Here is an 8,372-nt window from a genome sequence, read left to right as displayed (position 1 = left end):
CTGAATCGCCCCGACGTCGCACGCCGCATCGCTGCACAGTTTTCCCCGACGCGCCTTTCGTATCGCCGCGATGCCGCAACCCCAGTCGCCGACCCGCTTCCGCCGCCGCACCGACCCAATCGCCCCGACGCCGAACGCCGCATCGCCGCATCGCCGAAGAGTTTCCCCCAACGCGCCGCTTGAATCGCTCCGACAGCGCAACCCCAGTCGCCGACCAGGTTCCGCCGCCGCACCGACTGAATCCTCCACAACAGCCATCGACGGGCCGTACTGAAGGCAGGGTCTCCTTGGATATCCCTGTTCTCGTCGACACAAAGGAGGTCAGCGCGTTGGTTGATACGGGCGCAGATTACTCTATCCTTAGCGGACGGCTTGCGACGGCCCTGAAAAAAGTGACGACACCCTGGGACGGTCCCGACATACGCACGGCAGGCGGACATCTTGTCGCACCACTCGGCATGTGTGCGGCCCGGGTTACGGTTCGAGGCTGCACATTCGTTGCCACTTTTCTCGTTCTCCGCGAATGTTCTCGTGATGTCATCCTTGGCATCGACTTTCTTCGCGAGCACGGTGCGATCATAGACCTCCCGAACCGCTTGGTGACGTTTTCTACCGCAATGGCCACAGAAGAGCCTGCGCACCAGGGTTCTCGGTCCGCCCTGCGAGTCGCCGACGATAACGTTACGGTGCCACCACGTGCCAGCATTCTCGCGAGAGTTACCTGCGACAAGCCACATAGGGGACTCCGGGTTGTCGAGCCTAATGTCTCCCTCGTACTCACTAAGGGGGTTGCGGTGGCACGGGGCCTTGGATCCTTTCATGACGGTTGTACAGAGGTCCTTGTCACCAACTTCTGCAATGAACATCGACATCTGTTCCGTGGCACAGCCATCGCTTACGTCGACCATGTTCAGGAAGTGGCCGAATGTTTTGCTTGTGCGGAGGACACACCTGGAGCTGACGCCGAAGCGGTCACCAGCGTAGACATAAATCCTGGCCTTCCACCCACTGAAAAGAGGCAACTCCAGGACCTCTTGCGGGAGTTTGGTGCGTGTTTCACGTCGTCGTCCAAAGTGCGCCAAACGTCGATAGTTAAACACCGCATTATCACGCATGAAGGAGCCCGACCCATCCATCAGCAGCCCTATCGTGTGTCCCCTCGTGAGCGAGATGCTATTCAAACACAGGTCGAAGAGATGCTCACAGACGGCGTCATCCAACCGTCAAGCAGTCCGTGGTCGTCTCCTGTCGTCCTCGTGAAAAAGAAAGACGGGACACTACGTTTCTGCGTCGACTACAGGAAGCTGAACAGTGTGACCAAGAAAGACGTGTACCCGCTCCCGCGTATCGACGACTCCCTCGACCGACTTCGTCAAGCCAAGTACTTCTCTTCGGTCGACCTCAGAAGTGGTTATTGGCAGATAGAAGTTGATGAGAGGGACCGTGAGAAAACCGCCTTCATTACACCGGACGGGCTGTATGAATTTCGCGTCCTCCCATTCGGGCTCTGCTGTGCTCCTGCCACGTTCCAAAGAATGATGGACACCGTTCTCACCGGTTTGAAGTGGCAGACCTGTCTTGTTTATCTTGACGATGTCATCATTTTTTCCGCAACGTTCACGGAACATCTGCACCGCCTCAGGACTGTCCTCAAAGCCGTTCGATCCGCCAACCTCTCCCTCAAACCAGAAAAATGCCACTTTGGGTTCACTGAATTGAAGTTCCTCGGGCACGTCATTAGTGCTGACGGAATCCGCGCTGACCCAGAGAAGCTTGCTGCCGTTGCTGCCTTTCCGGTCCCCTCCCACAAAAAAGCTGTCCGACGTTTTCTGGGCCTGTGCTCCTATTATCGCCGCTTCATTAGAAACTTCGCCCAGCTCGCCAGCCCTCTGACGCTCCTAACCCGTGATGACACGTCATTTTCCTGGGGCAACGAACAACAGACTGCCTTCGACGAGTTACGACGCCTTCTCCAATCACCGCCCATCCTGGCACATTTCGACGAACATGCCGACACGGAGGTGCACACGGATGCGAGCAACGTCGGTCTTGGCGCCGTTCTAGTTCAGCGGCAAAACGGTGTCGACAAAGTAATTGCCTACGCCAGCCGCGCACTGTCGCGTGCTGAGTTGAACTACTCTACCACGGAAAAAGAATGTTTAGCGGTAGTCTGGGCCGCCGCCAAGTTCCGCCCATACCTCTATGGCAGACCGTTTCGTATCGTCACCGACCACCACTCGCTGTGCTGGCTGAAAAATTTAAAGGACCCTTGCGGCCGCCTAGCACGTTGGGCATTACGCCTGCAGGAATTCGATTTCACCGTCACCTACAAGTCAGGCCGGAAACACACCGACGCTGATACCTTGTCACGTGCTCCCGTCGAACCTCCTCCGCAAGACACCACCGACGATGATAGCTTCCTTGGAGCGGTCAGCACATCTGAGCTCGTTTCCAGACAGCGTGCCGACGCCGAGCTCCGTCTGCTCATCGAACATCTCGAAGGTGGGTGCCCTGAAATACCACGAAACCTAGCTCGTGGACTATCGTCGTTCTGCCTGCGGAGAGGGGTGCTTTATAAAAAGAACTCTACTTCAAGTCCGACAACTTACCTGCTCGTCATACCGTCTGATCTGCGGGATGAAGTCCTCCTTGCCTGCCATGATGAACCGACTTCCGGCCACCTTGGAGTTACCCGCACCTTATCCCGAATCCGGCAGAACTATTACTGGCCCAACCTAACTTCAAGTGTCAAGCATTATGTCCGGACATGCCGGCAATGCCAGCGGCGAAAAAAACCCGCGCTCAAGCCTCCTGGACTGCTTCAGTGCATCGAGCCGCCACAAATACCATTCGACAAAGTCGGCATGGACCTTCTGGGGCCATTTCCTCTCTCGTCTTCCGGCCACAAGTGGATCGTAGTCGCCACAGACTACTTGACCCGCTACGCTGAAACGAAGGCCCTTGCGCGAGGTACTGCCGCCGAAGTTGCCCACTTCTTTATGCACGACATCGTGCTTAGACACGGCGCCCCATCGGCCATCATTACTGACCGAGGCAAGGCGTTTACAGCCCGAGTCCTACGTGACATCTTAGCGCTTAGCCATACTGCTCATCGACCAACAACAGCGTATCATCCCCAAACAAATGGTCTAACGGAACGGCTCAACAAAACATTGGCGGACATGATCTCGATGTACGTCGACGTTGAACACAAAACCTGGGATGAGGTCTTGCCGTACGTCACCTTCGCATATAATACCACGACGCAGGAAACCACCCAGTTCACCCCGTTCCGTCTCGTGTATGGCAGAGAGGTCCGCATGATGCTAGACGCCATGCTGCCGTACGGCGACGCAGAGCTTCCCCCTGAAGCTGGCCACTTCGTGGAGCAAGCAGAGCAGGCCCGTCAGCTGGCCCGCTTGCACATCAAGGACCAGCAATGCGCCGATGCCCGACACTATAACCTTCGGCACAGGGACGTGCACTACGAGCCGGGCGACCACGTGTGGGTGTGGACACCAGTGCGCCGCAAGGGATTGTGCGAAAAGCTTTTAAACAGGTATTTTGGCCCGTACAAGGTCCTGCGCCGCCTGAACAGCGTCAACTACGAAGTTGTCCCCCATGGACATGTGGTCGTCGGCCCTCAGCGTCAACGGCCTGAAATCGTGCATGTAGTGCGCTTAAAGCCGTACTTTTCGCGTGACTGAGCGCTGTGTTCACGCTGTTTCGTACCTTTTCCCCTTACCCCACGTGTGAACTTGACTCCCCTGCATGTCATCTAGCGCGCACTGTATAGTTCACCTCACCCCCAGTCCTCCCCTCACTGTACATATCCCATTCCACATCGAGACGATGTTTGCTTTCGCGGGGGGGAATAATGCCACGCGCCTAACGCGCCGCGTGGCCTCCGCGCTGAGTCGAAGACGACGACGAAGCGGCGGTGGGCTCTCGTGGCGCGCTGTGCTGTTCTGTGTCGTGGAAGCTGGCTCGATAATTAAAAAGAAGGCTCCCGGTCTTGGGTTCTCCCCGACGTCTACCTTCACGGCTCCTCTGGTCGTGACAATATTCTTTCACAGGCCATTATGACGAATTATTAAATGGTGCTGTCTGAAAAATAGAATATCTTGCAGTCATGTGGGTCAACGTGATATTTCACCCTTGTTTATACGGCCACCCATTGAAAGTCGTAACCGATCATCACTGTTTTTGCTGGCTGGCAAGTCTTCGCAGCTCGTCTGGACGTCTGGCACGCTGGAACTTACGGCTTCAGGAACTTGACATCGCTGTTGTATAGAAGTCGGGCCTGTACGCGACAGCGTAAGCGCTACACCATCGTCTTCGAAGTAAGTATGCGCCGCATGGAAATGCTAGGTAGCAATATTTAGTTTTTCCAAAGTACTGCGACTATCATTATGCTAACCATTCGCTAGCATCAACATCATCATCTTCCTGACTACGCCCACTGCAGGGCAAAGGCCTCTCCCTTCTCTCTCCAAATAACCCCGTTTTGTGCCAGCTGCGGCCATCTTATCCCCGCAAATTTCTTAATCTCGCCCCCCCCCCCCCATCCCCTTTCTGCCGCCCCCTGCTACGCTTGTTTTCCCTTCGTCCAGTCCTTTACTCTTAAGGAACATCGGTTACCTTGCCTTCGCATGACACGCCCAGCCTTGTGCTGATTTTGACTAGGATGTTATTAACCCGCCTTTGTTCTTACCCACTCTTGCCTCTCCCTGTCTCTTAACATTACACCAATCATTTTCCTTTTTATCGTTCGCTGCGTTGTCCTTAGCTTAAGTTGAACCCTTTTCGTTATCCTCCAGGTTTCTGCCCCGTAGAGGTTTCTGCCCATAGGCTAAGATTCAGCCGTTATATACATTTCTCTTGAGAGATACTGGTAAACTGCCACTCATGATCCGAGAGACCCTGCCAAATGCGCTCTGCACGATTTTTATTCTTGTAGTTACTTCGCTCTTGTAATGCAGAGCTGCGGTCACTACCTGCTCTAAGTAGACGTATTATTTTACCCCTGCAAGCACCTCACTACTAATTGTAAACTGCTGTTCTCTTCCGAAACAGTTGACCATTACTTTGGGTTTCTGCATATAAATCTTAAGACCCACCGCTCTGCTTTGCCTATTTATATGGTTTGGTTATATTCTGAACATATCTGCCAGACCTGACTGCATCACCTGCATCACCTGTCCTGTTTTTCGCGCTGCTGACATTTATGAACAGTATCAACCAACACGGCCAATTCGCAGTATTGTTCAACTATAAAAAATTCTAAGAACAGTGCTCTTAGAAAAGTGCTTTACGTCTAACAGTTCTAGACCAAATGTGCTGTCAGTATTTTAAGATGATGGCTCCACTGGCGTTTTAATTCATCTTGTACCTCTGGCAACTCATCTGCTTTGTTTGATGAGGGTACGTATTGTTGTAATTTATTAATTAAACTCTAGAATAGGTTTGCGAACGAGAAAAATGTCCACTTCAAACGAATTTATATGCACATTTGGGCCTGCTTGAGAAAAAGCCAGCAGACAGTACACCTGAACTATAACGGACAAGAAGGCTGGGTAACACACATCTGCGATGAGATGCCGGTCGCATGCGGGATACACACCTGCGGCCCTCTTCTTTGCTGAGAACCGGCATCGTTGCGCCATCGCTCGGCGATTTAGCAAAACACTTCAGAGGCAAATTTATAGCTTCCGAGATGCGAAACACATTAGGTTGGGCAAGTTGTTTTTCACCGCGGCCAATAGAAATTCTAACGTACGTGTGAACGCGAAAGACAGACTGAAACCTCTTTTGAGAATGCATTTTGTTGTTTTGGCAGCAAGGCTTTGCTACCTGTCATATGTAGTTGGTTGGCGGTATTATACAAGCAAGGAACGGTCTACTTTTAAACTGAAGTGATATGAGCTTGACGCATGGTAGCCTTAACCGCGTATGTGCCATTAAACACAACACAACACAAAAAGGAAGTGATCCCTTTCTGATCGATGTAACAAGAAGAGCCACTTCATAATCATGCTTGTCGCAGCCATATGATTACGTCCAATGCAAATAACGAAACGTGCCCTTGTCATGGACTACATGAGCTGCTGAGGCGCATGAGGCAAACATTAAATTCTTGAACGTGCTTGTATTAAACATTACTACGTTGAGACAGCAGGCAAAAGCATTTGCACACAACCTTTTTGCGTCAGATCTTTCTCAAATACGTAGCACTGCATCGAGAACCGATCGCCTTGGCATTATATTACTCCCTGTTCCTTTCAGTGTGGCCTGTAGGGGGCGTAGGCATCATCGCTATAGTCCTGTTCCCCATTTATGTGGTTCACATTTCCATGCTCACAATTATTATTCCGGTATTGTGGAGGAAAGCCGCCGTGCAGCTTCCGTAGAGGGCTACGAGGTGCAGCCTTTGTCAAAAGTTTGGAGCCCAGGGGGTTTTCTTTTGAGCCACACTGTGTCGTTCTTAATGGATCTCTAGCGCTCCAACTTTCCTAGACATGAGAAGATTTCTGGTACTACCTCCTGCAATAGGTAGGACTTCCAGGAATTTTCCTGGAGTCCCAATATAAAGCTTAGAAATGAACCCCCTGGGCTCTAAACTTTTGACAAAGAAAGTACGTTCCTTCCATAAAGCCTCTAAAGTCAGCAACTGGTATTCAGAGCGCCTAAAGTGTCCAAAAATGCTGCACCCTTTGTCAGCTTTTAATAAGCATGGACACGTACGTTGCTCTTTGCAACCTTGACCTATAGTTTGGGAAAAGGCAGCAGCTTCTTTTTTACTTTGAAAGACGAAAAGCAAGGGAACAACATGCGCTTGGTTTTTTTTTGTACTACTTACTTATGCATTCTCTCGCGTAAGCATAATTGTACGTCAACCTCAATAGCAAGTTTTCACTGCCACTGCCGCGCTGAAGTATCGGGACTTCATGGACAAAACGGCGCTGGGCCGTAAAAAAAAAATCTGAATGAAGAGCGTAAACATCCCGCACCGAGGGGACAGTCAAATTTAACTGTAGTATTTATGCGGTAACAACATTCTAGCACCCTTAATGAACGACGAGAGTCCACATTAGTTAATTGAAGTCAGATACAAAGTTTACAAACTCATTTCTGTGGGCCCAGTTTCGGGTATTGAACGTTAAATTAAGAACAAGTGAAAGTAAAATTCAGAGTAATACAGAACGTTTTTACTGCACGTACTGCCGCCAGCTTGTATTGCAAAAGCACTATCCAAGCCAGGAGTGTCTTTTCTGTTTTGCTGAAGCTAGATTACATAGAAATTAGAACAGGCAGCTCAGTAAGTGATCTCCTACCACGGCCTGATTGGACGCGCTCGCTTGCACTCATTCTATCTTTCTGTGAGTGCACAAAGCATGCTTCATCAACAAGAGGGCGCCGAGGTTATTTACGACCTATTTGAGGAGGAAGTGGGCATTATGATAGGAGTCTAGAGCCCCAGTATATGCGGCGGATGTCCACATTTTAGGACATAGCTGATGCGCTACACTTTTCCTTGTCAAGCATGTGACTCGGCAAAGCTTTTGATTGTTTGTTCGCAGATATTTTCACGCAGGTTAGGTTCATTATTGTTTTCATATATAAGAAATATACTTTTAGGTCATCATCATAACCAACCTAACTACGTCTCCTGAAAGACAAAGGCCTCTCCCGTATCCTTCTAATTAACCCTGGCCTGGGCTACCTGCGGCCAACTTATTCCCGCATATCTCCTATCTCATCCGGCCACCTGATCCCCCCCCCCCCCCCCCCCCCATCTGCTACAATTGCTTTCTCTCTACTATAGTAGCTTTGCTCAATTCATTATTAAATAACGGCAGGTTAAAGAACTCCAGGTGGTCGCAATTTCCGGAGCCCTTCACTACGGCGTCACTCATAGCCTGAGTCGCTTTGGGGCGTTGAATCTACTTAAACCCATAAAGCCATTATTATATAACGTGCCGAATTAAACGTTACCTGAGAAACATGCAATGGCAATTAAACTACTTGTGGAGTGTACCGAAAAATCTTGGTATTGTTCCGCTGATTGGGCAGCAATTTACCTAGAGCTTATCGACAGAGTGAGCTTGAGGTGGAGATTGAGGTTGCAAGTTACAGGTGAGACCAGGCTAGCGTACTCCTGCCGACAATTGCTCTACCGTATCGGTGTGCAGATACTGAGCTGTCAGTGTAGGTTCCTGGTGCAGTCTAAAGGCACTTTACCTCAATGTTGGCGTTGAGATGGTTTCGTCGTGTGAAGAGAGAATTAATGATATGCGGCAGGCCTCAGAGTGTTTACGCAGGTCCGGCCTACTTCGCTTCTCACTGAGAAAACACCGTAATTTTCTTCTTCA

The sequence above is a fragment of the Amblyomma mixtum genome, chromosome 2 (genome assembly GCF_055824585.1).
Source record: "Amblyomma mixtum isolate Tamu chromosome 2, ASM5582458v1, whole genome shotgun sequence".
Taxonomy (NCBI): Eukaryota; Metazoa; Arthropoda; class Arachnida; order Ixodida; family Ixodidae; genus Amblyomma; species Amblyomma mixtum.
The sequence above is the reverse complement of the archived record's forward strand: the minus strand, read 5'-3'. Positions refer to the sequence as shown.